Source organism: Scyliorhinus torazame, chromosome 1 (assembly GCF_047496885.1).
Source record: "Scyliorhinus torazame isolate Kashiwa2021f chromosome 1, sScyTor2.1, whole genome shotgun sequence".
Taxonomy (NCBI): Eukaryota; Metazoa; Chordata; class Chondrichthyes; order Carcharhiniformes; family Scyliorhinidae; genus Scyliorhinus; species Scyliorhinus torazame.
This window is the reverse complement of record NC_092707.1, coordinates 99,058,234-99,082,316: the sequence shown is the minus strand read 5'-3', so window position 1 is coordinate 99,082,316 and position 24,083 is coordinate 99,058,234. Positions and strand designations below refer to the sequence as shown.

The following is a 24,083-nucleotide window of genomic DNA, read 5'->3' as shown; positions in this document are numbered from 1 at the left end:
TCTATCCCATTGCGCACCATGCTGCAATGGACCAACAGATGCAATGGACCAACAGTGTCCAAGAATGTGACATCTTGTGAACAATGACAACTAAATTCATGCCTAACTTGGCAATTCTTTGCAAGGACACCAGAGATGCTGCCATTTCAAGAGATTCACTTATCACAGGCACAGATTATCCAGAATTGATGCCTTTGAAGGTTGGGAATATCAGGTGGAAATGGTTCGATCAATGCCACCGGCCACGGGTGCATGTTCACCTCTTTCAATGTCCAGGATGACGAAATGCTGTTCATTGTGTGACGAGCGGGCTTTGCAGATATGTCTTGGGAATCAAAGAAAGTTGTGTGGCTGAAGATTGTTTGCGGTGCAGCAAAGGAGAATGATCGACACCGCCACTTCAATCCGTTGCGCTGAATTAATGGTTGTGGTTGTTTCTGCAAAAAGGGATTGGGTGTGCTCCAGGCCAGCTAGAATGCAGAATACGTCGCACACAGTGGAAAACAGCAGCTGCACACGAAAGTTATCAGGATGGCTGAGTGGTCTAGGGCGCCCAACTTAAGTAACTATTGAGCACTTGATGATTTCTGGTCCCTTTCAAGGGTCGTGAGTTCAAATCCCACTCCTGACATTCTCCTTTTCCGACTTCAACGTTATTTGCAAATCAACAATCAACAAGGCATGTTAGTTATCAACCTTTGTCTGTGAATGATACGGTTTCACATACAAAGATTGAAAACTAACATGCTTCTCTCCAACATTATGCACCCAATCACACTGCTGCGCTCAAACATGCAGATTACATTACACAGGCAGCAAAGAACATTGTTCCCACCTTGCATTCCTTATTGCTTTCCACCAATCTACCTTTCAATCCCATTGCGCACACTGCTGCTTCTCAGCAACGGGCCAACAGTGTCCAAGAATGCGACATCTTGTGAACAAACACAACTGAATTCAACAGCCTTACTTTGGCGATTCCTTGCAAGGTAGCCAGAGATGCTGACATTTCAAGTCACTCCCATATCAGAGGCACAGATTAGCCAGAATTGTGGCCCATGAATGTTGGGACTTTCAAGGCTAAATGTTCAGACGAATGCCACTAGCCACTGTTTACAACCGGCAAGATGAGGAAATGCTGTTCATTGTGTGGGGAGCAGGCTTCACAGATGTCTCGCGTGAATGTGTTGAGAATGAAAGAAAGGTCTGGGAATGAGAGTGTAAAATGTGAATTGGGAAAGATGCTTGGATTGTGGTGTGTTTTGGATGGCAGCTGCGTTGCTTGGGTTTGTTGAAGCTGTCGATGGAAAAGTGAGTGAGATGTTTTTGAAAATGATGTAAAATGTTCTTGGCGTACAGATGCAGCGTGCCTGAAAATTGTTTATGGTGCAGGAAGGGTGAATATTTGCCACTGCTTGTTGAAACAGGTGTGATGTATTGATGGTTGTGGCCTGATTGTGCACAAATGAAATGGGTGTGCTCCAGGCCAGTTCGAGTACAGAATAAGCAGCACACAGTGGAAAAGCTGTGGACGCAGCAGCAACTTGTCACGATGGCCGAGTGGTCTAAGGCGCCAGACTCAAGGAGTGTGTTTCCTTGCCTCGTTTAAGCCTGGTGATTTCTGGTCCCTTTCTAGGGGCGTGGGTTCAAATCCCACTCCTGACATTGTCCTTTTCAACACCAACATGCCACCACCAGCCTCACAATCTCCGCATCACCCTGCTGTCATTGACATCTGCCACCTTTTACCACTTCATTTATTTACAATTAAAAACAACACACAACTTGAAACCGAACATGCCTCTCTCAAATATCATGCACCCAATCGCATGCTCCAATCAAACATGCAGATTACATTTCACAGGCAACGCACTTAGCAAAGCATTGTTCCCACCTCGCTGCAGCATTCCACTTTGCTTTCTACCACTCCACCTTTCTATCCCATTGCGCACCATGCTGCAATGGACCAACAGATGCAATGGACCAAGAATATCCAAGAATGTGAACAATGATCGAGAATGATCAACACCGCCACTTCAATCCGTTGCGCTGAATTAATGGTTGTGGTTGTTTCTGCAAAAAGGGATTGGGTGTGCTCCAGGCCAGCTAGAATGCAGAATACGTAGCACACAGTGGAAAACAGCAGCTGCATAAATAAGTTGTCAGGATGGCCGAGTGGTCTAAGGCGCCAGACTTAAGCAGCCATTGAGGACTTGATGATTTCTGGTCCCTTTCAAGGGACACTCCTGACATTCACCTTCTCCGACTTCAATGTTATTTGCAAATCAACAATGCAATCCGTATCATTCACATACAAAGATTGAAAACTAACATGCCTCTCTCAAACATTATGCACCCAATCACACTGCTGCGCTCAAACATGCAGATTACATTACACAGGCAGCAAAGAACATTGTTCCCACCTTGCATTCCTTATTGCTTTCAACCAATCTACCTTTCAATCCCATTGCGCACACTGCTGCTTCTCAGCAACGGGCCAACAGTGTCCAAGAATGCGACATCTTGTGAACAAACACAACTGAATTCAACTGCCTTACTTTGGCGATTCCTTGCAAGGTAACCAGAGATGCTGACATTTCAAGTCACTCCCATATCAGAGGCACAGATTAGCCAGAATTGTGGTCCATGAATGTTGGGACTTTCAAGGCTAAATGTTCAGACGAATGCCACTAGCCACTGTTTACAACCGGCAAGATGAGGAAATGCTGTTCATTGTGTGGGGAGCAGGCTTCACAGATGTATCGCGTGAATGTGTTGAGAATGAAAGAAAGGAATTGAACAATATTGTTCAATTCTGGTCGCCACACTACCAGAAGGATGTGGAGGCTTTAGAGAGGGTGCAGAAGAGATTTACCAGAATGTTGCCTGGTATGGAGGGCATAAGCTATGAGGAGCGATTGAATAAACTCGGTTTGTTCTCACTGGAACGAAGGAGGTTGAGGGGCGACCTGATAGAGGTATACACAATTATGAGGGGCATAGACAGAGTGGATAGTCAGAGGCTTTTCCCCAGGATAGAGGGGTCAATTACTAGGGGGCATAGGTTTAAGGTGAGAGGGGCAAGGTTTAGAGTAGATGTACGAGGCAAGTTTTTTACGCAGAGGGTAGTGGGTGCCTGGAACTCGCTACCGGAGGAGGTAGTGGAAGCAGGGACGATAGGGACATTTAAGGGGCATCTTGACAAATATATGAATAGGATGGGAATAGAAGGATACGGACCCTGGAAGTGTAGAAGATTGTAGTTTAGTCGGGCAGTATGGTCGGCACGGGCTTGGAGGGCCGAAGGGCCTGTTCCTGTGCTGTACATTTCTTTGTTCTTTGTTCTTTGTTCTTTGTCTGGGAATGAGAGTGTAAAATGTGAATTGGGAAAGATGTTTGGATTGTGGCGTGTTTTGGATGGCAGCTGTGTTGCTTGGGTTTGTTGAAGCTGTCGATGGAAAAGTGAGTGAGATGTTTTTGAAAATGATGTAAAATGTTCTTGGCGTACAGATGCAGCGTGCCTGAAAATTGTTTATGGTGCAGGAAGGGTGAATGTTTGCCACTGCCTGTTGAAACAGGTGTGATGTATTGATGGTTGTGGCCTGATTGTGCACAAATGAAATGGGTGTGCTCCAGGCCAGTTCGAGTACAGAATAAGCAGCACAGTGGAAAAGCTGTGGACACAGCAGCAACTTGTCAGGATGGCCGAGTGGTCTAAGGCGCCAGACTCAAGGAGTGTGTTTCCTTGCCTCGTTTAAGCCTGGTGATTTCTGGTCCCTTTCTAGGGGCGTGGGTTCAAATCCCACTCCTGACACGTCCTTTTCAACACCAATATGCCACCGCCAGCCTCACAATCTCCGCAACACCCTGCTGTCATTGACATCTGCCACCTTTTACCACTTCATTTATTTACAAATAAAAACAACACACAACTTGAAACCTAACATGCCTCTCTCAAATATCATGCACCCAATCGCATGCTCCAATCAAACATGCAGATTACATTTCACAGGCAGCGTACTTAGCAAAGCATTGTTCCCACCTCGCTGCGATTCCTTGCAAGGTAACCAGAGATGCTGACATTTCAAGTCACTCCCATATCAGAGGCACAGATTAGCCAGAATTGTGGCCCATGAATGTTGGGACTTTCAAGGCAAAATATTCAGACGAATGCCACTAGCCACTGTTTACAACCGGCAAGATGAGGACATGCTGTTCATTGTGTGGGGAGCAGGCTTCACAGATGTATCGCGTGAATGTGTTGAGAATGAAAGAAAGGTCTGGGAATGAGAGTGTAAAATGTGAATTGGGAAAGATGTTTGGATTGTGGTGTGTTTTGGATGGCAGCTGTGTTGCTTGGGTTTGTTGAAGATGTCGATGGAAAAGTGAGTGAGATGTTCAATGAAAATGATGTAAAATGTTCTTGGCGTACATATGCAGCGTGCCTGAAAATTGTTTATGGTGCGGGAAGGGTGAATGTTTGCCACTGCCTGTTGAAACAGGTGTGATGTATTGATGGTTGTGGCCTGATTGTGCACAAATGAAATGGGTGTGCTCCAGGCCTGTTCGAGTACAGAATACACAGCACACGGTGGAAAAGCTGTGGACACAGCAGCAACTTGTCAGGATGGCCGAGTGGTCTAAGGCGCCAGACTCAAGGAGTGTGTTTCCTAGCCTGGTGATCTCTGGTCCCTTTCTAGGGGCGTGGGTTCAAATCCCACTCCTGACATTGTCCTTTTCAACACCAACATGCCACCGCCAGCCTCACAATGCGCACCATGCTGCAATGGACCAACTGTGTCCAAGAATGTGACATCTTGGGAACAATCACAACTAAATTCATGCCTAACTTGGCAATTCTTTGCAAGGATTCGACCGGGAAACCATCCGGCCCCGGTGCCTTCCCCGCCTGCATGCTCCCTATTCCTTTGGGCAGCTCCTCCAGCCCAATCGGGGCCCCTAATCCCGCCACCAGTCCCTCCTCCACCTTCGGGAACCTCAGTTGGTCCAGAAAGCGGCCCATCCCTCCCTCCCTCCTCCAGTGGGGGCTCGTACTGATACAATTCCTCATAAAAGTCCCTGAAGGCCCCATTGATGCCAACCCCACTCCCCACCACAATCCCTTCCCTTCCCTTAACTCCCCCGATCTCCCTAGCTGCGTCCCACTTCCGAAGATAATGTGCCAGCATCCGACTTGCCTTTTCCCCATATTCATAAATCGCCCCCTGGGCCTTCCTCCACTGCGCCTCCGCCTTCCTGGTGGTCAACAGGTCGAATTCGGCCTGGAGGCAACGCCTCTCGCTCAGCAGTCCCTCCTCCGGCACCTCCGCATATCTCCTGTCTACCCTCACCATCTCCCCCACCAGCCTCTCCCTCTCCCCTGCTCCCTCCGCTCCTTGTGGGCCCTGATGGAGATCAGCTCTCCCCTAACCACCGCCTTCAGCGCCTCCCAGACCATCCCCACCCGGACCTCCCCGTTATCGTTGGCCTCCAGGTATCTCTCTATGCTTCCTCGGACCCGCTCGCTCACCTCCTCGTCTGGCAACAGCTCCACCTCCAAGCGCCACAATGGGCGCTGGTCCCTGTCCTCCCCCAGCTCTAGGTCTACCCAATGCGGGGCGTGGTCCGAAACAGCTATCGCCGAGTACTCGGTATCCTCTACTCTCGCTATCAGCGCCCTGCTCATAACAAAAAAGTCGATCCGGGAATTGGCCTTATGAATGTGCGAGAAGAATGAAAATTCCCTAGCCCCTGGCCTTGCAAATCTCCAAGTGTCCACCCCTCCCATCTGGTCCATAAACTCCCTCAGCACTTTAGCCGCCGCCGGCCTCCTACCCAACCTAGACCTGGAGCGATCCAGTGCCGGATCCAATACCGTGTTAAAGTTATCAGGCCCCCCACTTCCAAGTCCGGGATCCGACCCAACATGCGCCGCATAAAACCCGCATCGTCCCAGTTCGGGGTGTACACGTTGACCAGCACCACCCTCTCCCCTTGCAGCTTACCACTTACCATTGTCTGTCACAATGCTCGACGCCTTGAACGACACCCTCTTTCCCACCAAGATCGCCACCCACTGATTTTTGGCATCTAGCCCCGAATGAAACACCTTACCTACCCACTCCTTCCTCAATCTTACCTGGTCTGCCACCTTCAGGTGTATCTCCTGCAGCATGACCACATCTGCCTTCAGCCCCCTCAGGTGCGCGAACACCCGGGCCCGCTTAACTGTCCCATTCAGTCCCCTTACGTTCCAGGTTATCAGCCGGATCAGGGGGCTACCTGCCCCCCTCCCCCGCCGACTAGCCATAACCCCTCCTCGGCCAGCCACGCGCCCGCACCCCACACCCGGCCCATTCCCCACGGCGGCAGACAACCCGTCCCAACCCCCTCTACTCGCTCCAGCTCCCCCTTGACCATACCAGCAGCAACCCGGTTCCGCCCCCCTCCCCAGCTGGGACCCTTCCTAGCTGCATTGCTCCCCCACTGCACGCCTGCTGACCCCGGCCGCTCCCGCCTCTCCTTCGACTCCTCCCATTGTGGGACTTCCCCTCCCCCTCCATTACCCACCCGCAGGCTCTCCGCCTCCCCCTTCCATCCCAAGCGTGGGAAAAAAAACGCACTTCCCCGCCCTGGCCCTGCCTCCTCTGGCGCAGCTCCTTTTACAGGCCCAGTCCCCTCACCCCCGTCTCGGGCCTCCCCCTCCCCCTCGGGGCCCCATCCTCCGTACCGGCCATCCACCCCCTACTCCGTTTACTTGCCCCCCCTCCAAGAGCCCACCCAACAGACCCAACTAAAACAGTGCCCAACCCACCCTAACCACCCACACCGAACCAAAAATAAACAAGAACAAAGAACCCCCCTGAAAATGTAACACAACAACAACAATCCCCGACCATCCCCACACCCGACCCCCCCAGACCGACCCTCAATTTGTGTCCAGTTTCTCGGCCTGAACAAAGGCCCACGCCTCCTCCGGGGATTCAAAATAATGGTGCTGGTCCTTGTAGGAGACCCACAGACGCGCCGGCTGCAGCATGCCAAACTTCACCCCCTTCCTGTGCAGCACCGCCTTCGCCTGGTTGTACCCGGCCCTCTTCTTTGCCCCCTCCGCGCTCCAGTCCTGATATATTCGAACCTCCACGTTCTCCCACCTGCTGCTCCTCTCCTTCTTGGCCCACCTGAGTACGCACTCCCGATCAGCTAACCGATGAAACCGCACTAGCACCGCCCGCGGCCTTGGGCCTCCTCGCCAGCACTCTATGGGCCCCTTCCAGCTCCAGGGGCCCTTGCAAGGACCCCGCTCCCATCAGCGAGTTCAACATGGTGACCACATAGGCCCCCACATCCGACCCCTCCAGCCCCTCCGGGAGGCCCAGGATTCGCAGATTCTTCCGCCTCGACCAATTCTCCATCTCCTCGAACCGTTCCTGACATTTCTTGTGGAGCGCCTCGTGCGCCTCCACCTTTACCGCTAGGCCCAAGATCTCATCCTCGTTATCTGAGATCTTTTGTCGGACCTCGCAGATCGCCATCCCCTGGGCCGTCTGGGTCTCCAGCAGCTTATCAATAGAAGCCTTCATCGGATCCAGCAGGTCTGCTTTGACCACCCTGAAGCAGTGCTGAATAACCTCCTGCTGCTCCTGCACCCACTGCATCCATGCTGCCTGGTCCCCACCCGCCGCCATCTTGCTCTTCTTCCCTCGCACTTTCTTTGGCTTCACCGCCACTTTTTTAGTCGCCACTCCTGGTCCAAGCCATACACGGTCGGGGGAATGTTGCAGTCTTCTTCCCACACCAGGAAATGTCGGAAAAATGCCGTTGGGGGCCCTGAAAAGAGCCCAAAAGTCCGTTCCAAGCGGGAGATGCAGAACGTGCGGCTTAGCTCCGCATAGCCACAACCGGAAGTCCGGTTTCTCTGTTACTGTAATCGTGTCCCCACCGTAGGAGTCATAGAACATAGAACAATACAGCGCAGTACAGGCCCTTCGGCCCACGATGTTGCACCGAAACAAAAGCCATCTAACCTACACTATACCATTATCATCCATATGTTTATCCAATAAACTTTTAAATGCCCTCAATGTTGGCGAGTTCACTACTGTAGCAGGTAGGGCATTCCACGGCCTCACTACTCTTTGCGTAAAGAACCTACCCCTGACCTCTGTCCTATATCTATTACCCCTCAGTTTAAGGCTATGTCCCCTCGTGCTAGCCATTTCCATCCGCGGGAGAAGGCTCTCACTGTCCACCCTATCTAACCCTCTGATCATTTTGTATGCCTCTATTAAGTCTCCTCTTAACCTTCTTCTCTCTAACGAAAACAACCTCAAGTCCATCAGCCTTTCCTCATAAGATTTTCCCTCCATACCAGGCAACATCCTGGTAAATCTCCTCTGCACCCGTTCCAAAGCCTCCACGTCCTTCCTATAATGCGGTGACCAGAACTGTACGCAATACTCCAAATGCGGCCGTACCAGAGTTCTGTACAGCTGCAACATGACCTCCTGACTCCGGAACTCAATCCCTCTACCAATAAAGGCCAACACTCCATAGGCCTTCTTCACCACCCTATCAACCTGGGTGGCAACTTTCAGGGATCTATGTACATGGACACCTAGATCCCTCTGCTCATCCACACTTTCAAGAACTTTTCCATTAGCCAAATATTCCACATTCCTGTTTTTCCTTCCAAAGTGAATCACCTCACACTTCTCTACATTAAACTCCATTTGCCACCTCTCAGCCCAGCACTGCAGCTTATCTATATCCCTCTGTAACCTGCTACTTCCTTCCACACTATCGACAACACCACCGACTTTAGTATCGTCTGCAAATTTACTCACCCACCCTTCTGCGCCTTCCTCTAGGTCATTGATAAAAATGACAAACAGCAACCGCCCCAGAACAGATCCTTGTGGTACTCCACTTGTGACAGAACTCCATTCTGAACATTTCCCATCAACCACCACCCTCTGTCTTCTTTCAGCTAGCCAATTTCTGATCCACATCTCTAAATCACCCTCAATCCCCAGCCTCCGTATTTTCTGCAATAGCCTACCGTGGGGAACCTTATCAAATGCTTTGCTGAAATCCATATACACCACATCAACTGCTCTACCCTCGTCTACCTGTTCAGTCACCTTCTCAAAGAACTCGATAAGGTTTGTGAGGCATGACCTTCCCTTCACAAAGCCATGCTGACTATCCCTGATCATATTATTCCTATCTAGATGATTATAAATCTTGTCTCTTATAATCCCCTCCAAGACTTTACCCACTACAGACGTGAGGCTCACCGGTCTATAGTTGCCGGGGTTGTCTCTGCTCCCCTTTTTGAACAAAGGGACCACATTTGCTATCCTCCAGTCCTCTGGCACTATTCCTGTATCCAATGATGCCATAAAAATCAAAGCCAATGGTCCAGCAATCTCTTCCCTGGCCTCCCAGAGAATCCTAGGATAAATCCCATCAGGTCCCGGGGACTTATCTATTTTCAGCCTGTCCAGAATTGCCAACACCTCTTCCCTACGTACCTCAATGCCATCTAATCTATTTACCTGGAGCTCAGCATTCTCCTCCACAACATTATCTTTTTCCTGAGTGAATACTGACGAAAAATATTCATTTAGTATCTCGCCTATCTCTTCAGACTCTACACACAACTTCCCATCCCTGTCCTTGACTGGTCCTACTCTGTCCCTAGTCATTCGCTTATTCCTGACATACCTATAGAAAGCTTTTGGGTTTTCCTTGATCCTTCCTGCCAAATACTTCTCATGTCCCCTCCTTGCTCGTCTTAGCTCTCTCTTTAGATCCTTCCTCGCTACCTTGTAACTATCCATCGCCCCAACTGAAACTTCACACCTCATCTTCACATAGGCCTCCTTCTTCCTCTTAACAAGAGATTCCACTTCTTTGGTAAACCACGGTTCCCTCGCTCGGCACCTTCCTCCCTGCCTGACCGGTACATACTTATCAAGAACACGCAGTAGCTGATCCTTGAACAAGCTCCACTTATCCAGTGTGTCCAACACTTGCAGCCCACTTCTCCACCTTATCCCCCCCAAGTCACGTCTAATGGCATCATAATTTCCCTTCCCCCAGCTATAACTCTTGCCCTGCGGTGTATACTTATCCCTTTCCATCCTTAACGTAAACGTCACCGAATTGTGGTCACTGTCCCCAAAGTACTCACCTACCTCCAAATCCAACACCTGGCCTGGTTCATTACCCAAAACCAAATCCAATGTGGCCTCGCCTCTTGTTGGCCTGTCAACAAACTGTGTCAGGAAACCCTGCTGCACACACTGTACAAAAAACGACCCATCTAATGTACTCGAACTATATCTTTTCCAGTCAATATTTGGAAAGTTAAAGTCTCCCATAATAACTACCCTATTACTTTCGCGCTTATCCAGGATCATCCTCGCCATCCTTTCCTCTATATCCCTAGAACTATTTGGAGGCCTATAGAAAACTCCCAACAGGGTGACCTCTCCTTTCCTGTTTCTAACCTCAGCCCATACTACCTCGGAAGATGAGTCCCCATCTAGCATCCTCTCCGCCACCGTAATACTGCTCTTGACTAGCAGCGCCACACCTCCCCCTCTTTTGCCTCCTTCTCTGAGCTTACTAAAACACCTAAACCCCGGAACATGCAACATCCATTCCTGTCCCTGCTCTATCCATGTCTCCGAAATGGCCACAACATCGAAGTCCCAGGTACCAACCCATGCTGCCAGTTCCCCTACCTTATTTCCTATACTCCTGGCATTGAAGTAGACACACTTCAAACCACCTACCTGAACACTGGCCCCCTCCTGCGACGTCAAATCTGAGCTCCTGACCTCTATACTCTCATTCTCCCTTACCCTAAAACTACAATCCAGGTTCCCATGCCCCTGCTGCATTAGTTTAAACCCCCCCAAAGAGCACTAACAAATCTCCCCCCCCAGGATATTTGTGCCCCGCAGGTTCAGATGTAGACCATCCTGTCTGTAGAGGTCCCACCTTCCCCAGAAAGAGCCCCAGTTATCCAGAAATCTGAATCCCTCCCGCCTGCACCATCCCTGCAGCCACGTGTTTAAATGCTCTCTCTCCCTATTCCTCATCTCACTATCACGTGGCACGGGCAACAACCCAGAGATAACAACTCTGTTTGTTCTAGTTCTGAGCTTCCATCCTAGCTCCCTGAAAGCCTGCCTGACATCCTTATCCCCTTTCCTACCTATGTCGTTAGTGCCAATGTGGACCACGACTTGGGGCTGCTCCCCCTCCCCCTTAAGGACCCAGAAAACACGATCCGAGACATCACGTACCCTTGCACCTGGAAGGCAACATACCAAACGTGAGTCTCTCACGCTCCCACAAAATCTCCTATCTGTGCCCCTGACTATAGAGTCCCCAATTACTAATGCTCTGCTCCTCTCCCCCCTTCCCTTCTGAGCAACAGGGACAGACTCTGTGCCAGAGGCCCGTACCCCATGGCTTACCCCTGGTAAGTCGTCCCCCCCACAAGTATCCAAAGCGGTATACTTGTTTCTCAGGGGAACGACCGCAGGGGATCCCTGCACTGACTGTTCTTTCCCCGTCCCTCTTACAGTTACCCATCTATCTCCAATCTTTGGTGTAACTAATTCCCTGAAGCTGCTATCTATGACCCCCTCTGCCTCCCGAATGATCCGAAGTTCTTCCAACTCCAGCTCCAGTTCCCTAACTCGGTCTTGGAGGAGCTGGAGATGGCAGCACTTCCTGCAGGTAAAATCAGCAGGGACACTAACGGCATCCCTCACCTCAAATATCCTGCAGGAGGAACATTGCACTCCCTTCCCTGCCATTCCTCTAACTTTCTACCAAGATCTGGCTAACAACTAAATTAAATTTTTTTTATATATTAAAAAAAAATAATTATTAATAACAATAATAAAATATGGTACTTACCTCACACGAAAGGGTTTTATTATTAGGTTAGAGGAGGAGGGCGGGTGGGAGACACTACAGGTGTAGTGTCTCGGGTTTCCTCTCCACCAGAATTTATTGGTGAGGGTCTTCCCAGAAATCCGCGGGTCGACTTCCTGTTCCCACCTTAAACACTAGAATTAAAAAAAAAATTTAAAGGAGAAACTTACCTCCCAGAAATCACTTCCGCACTGCCCCCGCTGAAATGGACTAGCCTGCTCCGCTCCTGCTGAAATCGACTTGGCCTGCAAGGTAAGTAAGTTGTTAATCTGTACTCACCTCACCACAGGCAGCGACCTTTTAAACGGTCCCCTCTGCCTCGCAGCTCCCGCGCTTTTTCAAATTCCCGCGCTGATTCTAAGGTCCCAGCTCTCACTCCCGAACTCAACAGCTGACCTGCAAGGCAAGCAAGTTAATCTGTACTCACCTCACCACAGACAGCGACCTTTTAAATGGTCCCCTCTATGATGGTCATCATAGGCAAGGTCAGCATTTTTGGACAGGTAATCACTGAATATTGGTTGGCGGTCCATAGATGCCACGTTCCGAACGTCGCAGGGTCTTAGTTGTTGTCCCATGGAAGTCATCTGTAGCACAGCTCGACATTTGAAGGCACAGTGGTTGTACTTTCCACACCTCAGGCACTGTTTGCCATAAACTGGACATTGCCCTTTTAAGTGGGCGTGTCCACAGTTATGACACGTCATGACACCGCCCTGGCACGTTCGCGCATGCGCAGTAGCGTTCTCAGCTGGTTCCAGTCTCCGTGCGAACTGCGCATGTGTGTGGGCCACTTGCAGATTCGAGCGCGCGGGATTGCCGGTGGAGGAGCGCCTTCGAGAAGCCTGGGCCACCATTTTGACTGCTCCAACCTCGTGGTGGAGGCCTTGGTCCCGGTCAGTAAACTGGTGATATTGTGCTTCAGTGATTTCATGAGCAGCACATAGTTGTGTAGCCATTTCAACATCAAGATTTTTGTGCTTAAGGAGAGATTTTCTGAGTCTCTCATCAGAAATGCCACTGACAATCTGGTCTCTGATGAGGGAGTCACGGAGGGTCTCATAATTACAGGATTGGGCCAGCAGCTTTAAGTCAGTGAGAAAGCTGCTGAATGATTCTCCTCGTCTTTGTATACGCCTGGTGAACTTGAAGCGTTCAAATGTTTCATTCACCTCCGATTTGCAATGGGTATCGAATTTTTTTATAATTGTGTCCCACTTATTCTTGTCCTCCCCTTTGGCGTAGGTAAATGAGTTATATATCGCCATGGCCGGTTTCCCTGCCGCAGCTAAGAGGTATGCTATTTTTTTTAAATCTGGCGCAGCAGTCATGTCCTTAATTTCCAGAAACAAATTACATTGTTGCAGGAAAATCTTCCAATTGTACTGGAGATTACCAGAGGTTCTGAGGTGTTCTGGAAGTGATTCCATCTTACTGGTTTGTGCCCGAGAGATCCGAGTGTAGCGATGCATTCCTTGGCCGAATATCTTATCCGAGTTTTTAAAATTTTTTATTTTCTTGTCTGTCGTACCTAAGCTAGCTAGTTTCTATTTTCGTTGTTAAGGCCAACACTCCTTGGTACCATGTGGTGTTACCTGCGTGGTCGCTAACACGTGTTACTCAATCCTTGGCTGATGGTAAGGTCCTCTGAATCTTGTTGAAGAAGACTCAAACTCGTGTAGTAACAACAAAGGTTTATTGAGTAACTATAACTATTAATGCGTGAGTTCTTTACCTTAACATGGGAACTAGGAATTGGATAACAAGATTTAACAATTGTAGCTGAATGTAACTCCACTAACTACCTATGTGATTCTGATGTTTCCCTGTTCACAGCACACCCGAGAGAGAGACAGAGACCCCGTGTGGCTGCCCTTTGTAGCCACCTAAAATGGCTGATTCCCTATTAATTTGGCCAAAACCCGATTTAAAATGGCGAACCGAAAAGGCTGATGGGAAAAGCAGCCAACAGGACACAAACAGACAGCTGCAGACAGAATAGCGTATTCGGCTCTGGGGAAGTCGGCCCAGATCGATACTCAAGACCATTAGCAGCACATCAACCCAGACATCTGCAGTTTAATCGGCTATCCCCGGGAACAATTGCAACATATTAGCAATTGAATGCCGGGCCAGACCTGTCGCGCCTGCAGTGGCCGAAACAAAGACAGGTGAACGACCACCCCCCGATCGAGGAATCGCCCCGTTATTGGACATATCGAACCCAGTGATTGGGAACAAGTCCAATCACTTGGGACTCAGGGTCAAGGGCCGCCCCGAGAGGCGGGAAGCCCCTGGGCCCTATAAAGTGAGGGGCCAAGTTCAGATCGCTCTCTCTCTCCCTTCTTCTCCTGCTCGAGACCTTCGCAAGAACATCAACAAAGAAACAGTAAGTTTGACTCCAGCGATCGCTACCCGATAAAGACTCCGAGCCATCGACCTGTATCAGCCTTTTTGAATCCCGCGGGCCAGATCCGATTCGATAAGCCCTTCGTTTCCCTGACCTGGTGGGCCCTTCCTAAAGTTAAGTATTGGCCAGTAGTGGTAGGTATCTACATAGATAGTAGGATTATTGTGTAAGCATTACTTGTTGTATATAATAAATGACCGTTGATTTCAATCTTACTCAGTGGTGTGCTGACTTATTAATCATAACTCGAGCTTGAACCACGTGGCGGTATCAGAAAGATACCTGGCGACTCGTGAGCAAAGGTGACAGAATTAGAGCTAATAAAACTAAGGCTAAAAAGAGCAACACCGTTATACCCCTGTTGGTCCAGCCCTCTGGTGACCATGTGGTGCTGCTATCTACCCATTAACCCCTTGTGTGCCTGCACCTACAGAGATCACCACAACACTTCCTCAGAAGAGACCTACTTGGAGGAATGTCTGGATTTGAGGGAGACAATTCTTCAAGGCTACCCAATGATAAGAGGAGGACCAGAAAAAGAGCCTCAGAAAGATAGACCAGAGATCTAGGGTCCAAGGACCGATTGATCCCACCTCCCAGGAACAACTGCCAAGTGTGGGGTCAAAGATGAGGCTATTGAGAACCTGGTGTGACTTCTGTGTGTCACAGTAAACCTTGCTACCTGCTGCTCAAATGCATCTATGGGTGTGGCCTGGTCTTCCATGGACAAGGTCCATGGAAGACCAGGACACATTGATTTTGCTGGCCCCTTCGGGGGAATAATATTCTTTTTTTAAAAATTTCGAGTACCCAATTCATGTTTTTCCCATTAATGGGCAATTTAGCATGTTCAATCCACCTATCCTGCACATCTTTGGGTTGTAGGGGTGAAACCCACGCAAACACAGGGAGAATTTGCAAACTGCACACGAACAGTGACCCAGAGCTGGGATCGAACCTGGGACCTCGGCGCCGTGAGACAGCAAGGCTAACCCACTGCGCCACCATGCTGCACTGGAATAATATTCTTGATACTGGTGGATGCCCACTCCAAGTGGCTGGATGGCCAGGAAATGGGGTCGACAATCATAGAACAATCGAATCATAAAATTTACAGTGCAGTAGGAGGCCATTCGGCCCATCGAGTCTGCACTGGCTCTTGGAAAGAGCACCCAAGCCCACCCTATCCCTGTAACCCAGTAACTCCTAACCTTTTTGGACACTAAGGGCAATTTAGCATGGCCAATCCACCTAACCTGCACATTTTGGACTACTGGAGAAAACCGGAGCACCCGGAGGAAACTCACACAGACACGGGGAGAACGTGCAGACTCCGCACAGACAGTGACCCAAGCCAGGAATCGAACCTGGGATCCTGGAGCTTTGAGGCAGCAGTGCTGACCACAGCAGCCACAAGCGAAACATTACAGCGCATTTTTGCCATTCGTGTCCTTCCAAACTTATTGATTTCTGATAATGGCACACCTTTTACAGGGGAGGAGATCCAACATTTTGTGCAGACTAATGGCATCCAGCACATTCAAAAAGCCCCTTAGTACCTGGCCTAGAAGAGCCTGGCAGAAAGAGCGGGCAAACTTTTAAATCTGCAATGAAAATACAACCAAGTAGGCCATTGCGGCTGACATTGGCTAATTTCCTCTTTTCGTACAAAACCACCCCTGATATTACTACTGGGGTCACACTAACAGAGCTATTACTGGATTGTCCCTTCGTACTCAGTTAGACCTGGTGTACCCCAATTTAGGGTGGAGGGTAGAGGTATGACAAGCTTCCCAAAAGAAATATCACGACTTGGTGAAAGGCAACATATGTAAAAACGGCAATCTGGTTTTTGCAAGGAACTTTGGATCTGGTCCACTGTAGAAAATTGTGGCCAAATCCGGTCCTGTATCAGCCATATCTCCGCTTTAACCAGCTCCCCCAGGTCCACACCCTGCGCCCTCCTAGGGCCTGCCAAAGATGTTCGCTGCCATCACCATCAGCCCCTAAGCAACTGTGTCACACCAAGTCCATCCACGACAGCAACATCCCCTCTCCCCCGCCATCCCGAACAGAGTAAAAGAGAAAGAACCCCCCCCCCCACAACAGATATGTCCCCCACTTCACTCCCGTTAACTAGCCTACCCGCTAGCATGGTGGCCCCCAACCGAGGCAACTGCCTTCTCCCAAACCCCAACCCAATCCATTGTACCCACTCCTCCACATTCCCACTTATACCCAATAACCCACATGATACAACATTCAACCCGGCCAAAAAATGCCAACATTCCCCTTATTGGTATCGCAATAGTGCAAAGTTCTTACAAGTCCCCAAGTCTATGGTCTCACAAAAACCTACTGTCCTCCTCAGGCGTGTCCATGTAGAACTGCTGGCCCTGGTACATGACCCACAACCGGGCTGGGAACCGCACTCCAAACTTCACTCCTTCCTTGACCATGTTGAACCCAGCCCGGCGCTTAGCCAGCCTCTGCACCCAGATCCTGGTAGATCCAAATCATATTGCCTTCCCAGGTGCACTTTATCATCTCCTTCGCCCACCACAGAATCTTCTCCTTGCCCAGATATCTCTGCCATCATACCACCATCGTCCTCGGCTGCTCCCTTGCCTTCAGCCTCCTCCTCAGTGTTGAGTGAGCTCGATCTACCTCAGGGAGTTGGCCAAAGACCTCCCTCCCCCACCAGCTTCCCAAACCTGCTTGCTCTATACTTGGCGACCTGCATTCCCGCAATGTTTTTGGGCAACCCTACAATCCGGAGATTCTGCCTCCTTGACCGATTCTCCAAATCGTCCACCTTCTCCCTCAGCTTCCTTTGGCCCTCCGCCACCAGCCTGACCTCTGCCTCCAACGAAGCCAACTGGTCCTCGTGGTCCACCACTGACTCTTCCATGCTTTGGAGCGATACACTATGTGCCTCCAATCTCTGCTCTATTCTCTCGATGGCTGCCTGAATTAGGTCTTCTACTTTAGCCAGGTCCTCAGAGGCCTCCTGCCTTTGCTGCCGGAACTTGGCTGTCAAAAACTCCATCAACTGTTCTGTGGACCACTGAGCGGACAACGACATCACAGAGCTCCCTGCCACCTTTCCTTCTGTCGCACTTTGCGAAAGCTCCTGCTCTGACTGTTACCCCTTTACAGTTGCACTCCTTGTTTGATAGGGCTGAGACATGCCCACCCAAAGGCAAATCCTTAGCTCTATCTGTTCCTGTACTTTGAGCCAGCAAACACCCATGAATGGGTAACAAGGGCCAAATAATTCCGCCTCGAGCAGGAGCCACAAATGTGCGACCACTCACTCCATGACCGCCTCCGGAAGTTCCCGTGCGTGCATAATTAATGAGACAAGAAGCGGATGTTCAGACACGATCCCGCCATTGTGGCTGATGTGATAAATACTACATTTAGTGCAATTCAGGAGAAATTCCACCTGTGGTCTTGATTCCCTGGCATCAGGCCACAGAAAATGGATCTGGTAAAATATGGAGTGGCAAAGGTGAGGTGGACCCTGAATATTACTTTAAGCCAATGGAGGTTGTAAATTTAAATGAGTAAAATTTGAATTAAAAAAACATCTTCTCTCAAAGATTGGCAAACGTTTGGCTTTATTCCACATTGTAAGATAGTCAATTAAAAGACAGTTAGTTATGGACAAGACTGATGAACTGGAAGAATAGAGAGTTGAGCTTGGTAACCTGAGTGGCCTTTTGTTGTCCTTCATTTATTTTTATGCTTTTGTCTTGTTCCTGTTCCAATATGGCTGAGCTTGATTTTGGAGTATATTTTTCATGACACATGAGTGATCTGATACATAGAAGCATAGGGACAGGAGTAGGCCATTTGGCCCGTTGAACTTGCTATGCCATTGAGTTAGAATATGGCTGATCATCTACCTTAATGGCATTTTGCAGATTTCTGTCCTGAATAGGCTCAGGACTGAGCTTTCACAGGCCTCGCGGGTGGAGAATTCCAAAGATTCAAGAAATTCCTCCTCATCTTAGTCCTAAATGGCCTGCCCCTTATTCTGAGACACTGTCCCTTGATTCTAGGCCCACCAGCCAGTGTAAACCTCCTACCCACATCAACCCTCCAGGAATTTTTGAAGTTTCAATGAGTTCACCATTCATTCTTCAAAACTGTAAGAGAGTAGGCCCCCAAATAGTCAACCGGAATTAAGAGACCAAATATGCAGGGAGATTGGGGAGACTTGCAGGAGTAATAGGGTTGTCAGAGTAGGGGATTTTAATTTTCCTAACATAGACTGGGACTTCCATAGCATTATGGGCTTAGATTGGATGGACTTTGTTAAGTGTGTTCAGGAAAGTTTCCGCAGGCATTATGTGGAGGGTCCTAATCGGGAAAGGGCAAAGCTTGACCTACTCTTGGGAAATAGGGCAGGGCAAATGATTGAGGTGATGGTGCGGGGAACAATTTGGGGCAAGTGAACTTAGTTCTATTCATTTTAAAATAGTTTTGGAAAGGGATAAAACTGGTCCACAGGTACAAGTTCTAAACTGGGGCAAGGCAAATTTTGATGGAATTAGGCAGGCTCTTGCAAGGGCTAATTGGAGTAGCTTGTTTGAGGGCAAAGGGGCCTCCGGCAAGAGGGAGGCCTTTAAAAGTGAAACAGCTAGAGTTCAGGGTCCATATGTTCCTATTAGGGTGAAGGGCAAGGCTGGTAGGAATAGGGAACCCTGGATGACAAAAGCATATTGAGGATTTGGCCAGGAAAATGAAGGAGGCATGGCTTAGGTACAAGCAGCTGGAGTCAAGGGATTCCTTGGAGGTGTACAGGGGATACAGGAGTATACTCATAAGACCATAAGGCATAGGAGCAGAATTAGGCCACTCGGCCCGTCGAGTCTGCTCCGCCATTCAATCATGGCTGATATTTTCTCATCCCCTTATTACCCTGATCCCCTTATTAATCAAGAACCTATCTATCTCTTTCTTAAAGACATGGGGCGAACTTCCGGTTGCGGTGATGCCTAGCTATCCGCACGTTTCGGCGGCTCCAGCTCCGACGGACTTTCGGGCTCTTTTAAGAGCCCCAACGGGGAATTTTTTGACGACGCAACCCGGTGTGGGGTGTGTGAGAAGGGATTCCCCCCCAAACGAAGGAGGAAAAAACCGGCGGCGGCGGCTGCAGCGCGAGGAATCGTCGACCAAAGGGTCAGAAAGAGAGAAGTACAAGATGGCGGCGGAGAAAGCGCAGGCGACATGGGGGCCTGAGCAGGATGAAATTGTGAGACGGTGCATGGAGCTGCTGAAGAGGGAGGTGCTGACCCCGATGCTACAGGCAATTGAGGGGCTCAAGGAGACACTAAAGACCCAGGAGACAGAGCTCCGCGTGGTGGAGCAGAAGGTGACAGATATTGAGGACGAGATCCTGGGCCTGGCGGTTAAGACACAGACGCATGAGGCACTTCATAAAAAGTGTACTGAAAGGATCGAGGCCCTAGAAAATGGAGCGCGAAGGAAGAACCTTCGGATACTGGGTCTCCCTGAGGGTGTGGAAGGAGTGGACTGTGGAGCGTACGCAAGTACGATGCTGAGCTCACTGATGGGTGCTGAGGCCCCTACGGGCCCCTTGGAGGTGGAGTGGGCAAATCGGATTCCGGCGAGAAGACCAAAAGCGGGAGAACCACCCAGGGCGATAATCGTGCGATTTTACCGCCTTAAGGATAGAGAAGAGGTCCTGAGATGGGCTAAAAAGGTGCGGAGTAGCAGATGGGAGAATGCAGTGGTACGGGTATACCAGGATTGGAGTGCGGAGGTGCCGAGGAGGAGGGCGAGCTTCAACCGAGCCAAAGAGGTGTTGCATAAAAGGAAGGTGAAGTTCGGGATGCTGCAGCCGGCAAGACTATGGGTCACGTATCAGGAGAGACACCATTATTTCGAGACGGCGGAGGAAGCGTGGACCTTCATCAAAGAAGAGAAATTGGATCGGAACTGAGGGACTGACGCTGCAGGAAATGTTATTGTTAATGTTATGGTTGAAGTTAATTGAGAAGTAAATTGGGAAGGGGGGAGACATTGGGGAAATGTGGGCGCCGGTGAGGGGGGAAAGACGGGACATAGTTGGAGAATGGGGAAGGGGAGCGGGAGGGGAAAGGGAGCTGCGCCATAAGGGTTGCTGCTGCGGAAATCCAAAAGGAAATGGCTAAAGAGTGGGTGGGTGGGGATGGTGTGCGACGCTGGGGGAGCGAGCGGGAGCGTGGAGGCGGGATATGGGACTGGCCTAGAGAAGGTAATGGCTAGTCGACACGGGAGGGGGGCAGGTAGCCCCCTAGTGAGGCTGATCACGTGGAACGTGAGAGGCCTGAACGGACCGATAAAAAGGGCCCGAGTGCTCGCGCATTTGAAAGGACTAAGGGCAGACGTGGTTATGCTCCAAGAGACACACCTAAAGGTGGCGGACCAAGTTAGGTTAAGGAAAGGATGGGTGGGACAGGTGTTCCACTCAGGATTGGATGCAAAGAATAGAGGGGTGGCCATTTTGGTGGGGAAACGGGTAGCATTTGAAGCAAAGAACATCGTAGCAGATAGCGGAGGTAGATATGTAATGGTGATTGGCAGGCTGGAGGGAATGGAGGTCGTGTTGGTTAACGTATATGCCCCAAACTGGGACGATGCGGGATTTATGAGACGGATGCTGGTGCGTATACCGGACCTGGAGGTAGGAAACTTGATTTTAGGAGGGGACTTTAATACGGTGCTGGACCCGGGGCTAGATAGATCCAGCTCAAGGACCGGAAGAAGGCCGGCAGCGGCCAAGGTACTTAAGGGGTTTATGGACCAAATGGGGGGAGTGGATCCATGGCGATTTCTTAGACCTAGGGCTAGGGAGTTTTCCTTCTTCTCCCGTGTCCATAAAGTGTACTCCCGGATAGATTTTTTTGTTTTGGGAAGATCGTTGATCTCTAGGGTGGAAGAAGCTGAGTACTCAGCCATAGCGGTTTCGGATCATACCCCACATTGGGTGGACCTGGAATTAGGAGAGGAAAGGGAGCAGAGAACACTCTGGCAATTAGATGTGGGACTGATGGCGGATGAGGGAGTGTGAGCAAGAGTGCGGGGATGTATTGAGAGATACCTTGAGGTCCATGACGACGGCGAGGTCCCTGTGGGAGTGGTATGGGAATCACTAAAAGCGGTGGTCAGAGGAGAGCTGATCTCCATTGGGGCCCACAAAAGGAAAACAGGCCAAGGAAAGGGAAAGATTACTGGGGGAGATTTTAAGGGTGGATAGGGAATTTGCAGAGACCCCGGAGGAGGAATTGTACAGGGAGAGGAGACGACTCCAGACAGAGTTTGACCTTCTGACCACCAGAAAGGCGGAGGTACTGTGGAGGAAGGCACAGGGGAGGAGGTATGAATATGGGGAAAAGGCTAGTCGCCTGTTGGCTCATCAATTGCGAAAGAGGGCAGCAGCGAGGGAGATAGGAGGAATTAGAGACGAAAGGGGAGACACGGTGCGAAGGGCAGGAAAGATAAATGAGGTGTTCAAGACCTTCTATGAGGAACTGTATAGGTCTCAACCCCCAGAGGGAGAGGAGGGGATGCGGCAGTTCCTGGACCAATTGAGGTTCCCGAAAGTGGAGGAGCAGGAGGTGGTAGGCCTGGGGGCACCGATTGGGGTGGACGAGGTTATTAAGGGACTGGGAAGCATGCAAGCAGGGAAGGCCCCGGGTTCCCGGTGGAATATTACAGAAAATATGTGGACTTGTTGGCCCCGTTGATGGTGAGGACGTTCAATGAGTCCAGGGAAGGGGGGACTCTACCCCCGACGATGTCGGAGGCGACGATATCGTTAATTTTGAAGAGGGATAAAAATCCGTTGCAGTGCGGGTCCTATAGACCCATTTCATTATTGAACGTGGACGCCAAATTGTTGGCAAAGGTACTGGCATCGTGGATAGAGGGCTGTGTCCCGGGGGTGGTGCACGAAGACCAGACAGGGTTCGTAAAAGGGAGACAACTGAATGTTAACGTGCGACGACTATTAGGGGTGATAATGATGCCCCCAGTGGAGGGGGAGGCAGAGATAGTGGTGGCAATGGACGCAGAGAAGGCATTTGATAGGGTGGAGTGGGAGTATTTATGGGAAGTGTTAAGGAGGTTTGGGTTTGGGAACGGGTTAATTAGCTGGGTTAGACTTCTTTATGGGGCTCCAATGGCAAGCGTAGTTACAGGCCGACATAGATCGGAGTATTTCCGTCTATTTCGGGGAACAAGACAGGGATGCCCGCTGTCTCCATTGTTGTTCGCGTTGGCAATTGAACCTCTGGCCATGGCGTTGAGAGACTCCAGGAAATGGAGAGGGGTGATTAGAGGGGGAGAAGAACACCGAGTCTCGTTATACGCGGATGACCTATTGTTATACGTGTCGGACCCAGCGGGGGGGGATGATAGAGGTTATGCGAATTTTGAGGGGCTTCGGAGATTTCTCGGGGTATAGGCTAAACATGGGGAAGAGTGAATTATTTGTGATACATCCAGGGGACCAGAGTAGAGAGATAGAAGGCTTGTCTCTAAGGAAAGTGGAAAGAAACTTCCGATACCTGGGGATTCAGATTGCTAGGAGCTGGGGAACCTTGCACAGACTTAATCTGACACGGCTGGTAGAACAAATGGAGGAGGACTTCAAGAGGTGGGACATGCAGCCTCTATCGCTGGCGGGCAGGGTGCAAGCAATTAAGATGATGGTCCTCCCGAGGTTCTTATTTGTATTTCAATGTCTCCCTATACTAATCACCAAGACCTTTTTTAATAAAATAGACAGGAACATCACGAGCTTCGTGTGGGCAGGGAAAGTTCCGAGAGTAAGGAGGGGGTTCCTTCAGCGTAGTAGGGACAGAGGAGGATTGGCACTACCGAACTTGGGCGATTACTATTGGGCCGCCAATATGGCAATGATACGTAAATGGATGATGGAGGGTGAGGGAGCGGCGTGGAAAAGACTGGAGAGAAAGTCCTGTAAAGGGACGAGTTTAGAGGCGCTGGTGACGGCGCCGCTACCGTTCTCACCTAAAAGGTTTACCACGAACCCGGTGGTGGCGGCAACATTGAATATCTGGGGACAGTGGAGGCGACAGAGAGGGGTGCGGGGAGCCCTGGTGGGGTCCCCAATCAGGAACAACCATAGGTTCGCCCCAGGAAGAATGGATGGAGGATTTCAGAGCTGGTACCAGTTGGGAATCAGGAGGGTGGGAGATTTATTTATAGATGGGACTTTTGCGAGCTTGGGAGCATTGGAGGAAAAGTAAAAGTTGCCCCGGGGAAATTTCTTGAGATATATGTAGGTGAGGGCGTTTACTAGACAACAGGTGAGGGAATTTCCATTGCTCCCGACACAGGGGATACAGGACAGGGTGCTTTCAGGGGTGTGGGTCGGAGAGGGCAAGGTGTCAGAGATTTACCGAGAGATGAGGGAAGAGGGGGAGGAGTCGGTGGGCGAACTAAAAGGAAAGTGGGAAGAAGAACTAGGGGAGGAGATAGAGGAGGGTATGTGGGCTGATGCCCTAAGCAGGGTAAATTCCTCTTCCTCATGCGCCAGGCTTAGCCTGATTCAATTTAAGGTGCTACATAGAGCACACATAACGGGAGCAAGATTGAGCAGGTTCTTTGGAGTGGAGGACAAATGTGGGAGGTGTGGCGGGAGCCCGGCAAACCACGCACGTATGTTTTGGGC

At 50.1% G+C, this 24,083-nt stretch overlaps 3 non-coding genes across 3 annotated transcripts; all 3 read left to right on the top strand.

Annotated features, from left to right (window-relative positions):
• The first annotated feature begins 1,546 nt into the window (after positions 1-1,546).
• trnal-caa (transfer RNA leucine (anticodon CAA)) lies at positions 1,547-1,665 on the top strand. Its single transcript has 2 exons — positions 1,547-1,584; positions 1,620-1,665. It is a non-coding gene; the product is annotated as a tRNA-Leu (tRNA).
• A 2,030-nt stretch (positions 1,666-3,695) lies between these two features.
• Positions 3,696-3,814, top strand: trnal-caa (transfer RNA leucine (anticodon CAA)). Its single transcript has 2 exons — positions 3,696-3,733; positions 3,769-3,814. It is a non-coding gene; the product is annotated as a tRNA-Leu (tRNA).
• Positions 3,815-4,621: 807 nt separating this feature from the next.
• On the top strand, positions 4,622-4,729 carry trnal-caa (transfer RNA leucine (anticodon CAA)). The gene is made up of 2 exons: positions 4,622-4,659; positions 4,684-4,729. It is a non-coding gene; the product is annotated as a tRNA-Leu (tRNA).
• The last annotated feature ends 19,354 nt before the right edge of the window (positions 4,730-24,083 follow it).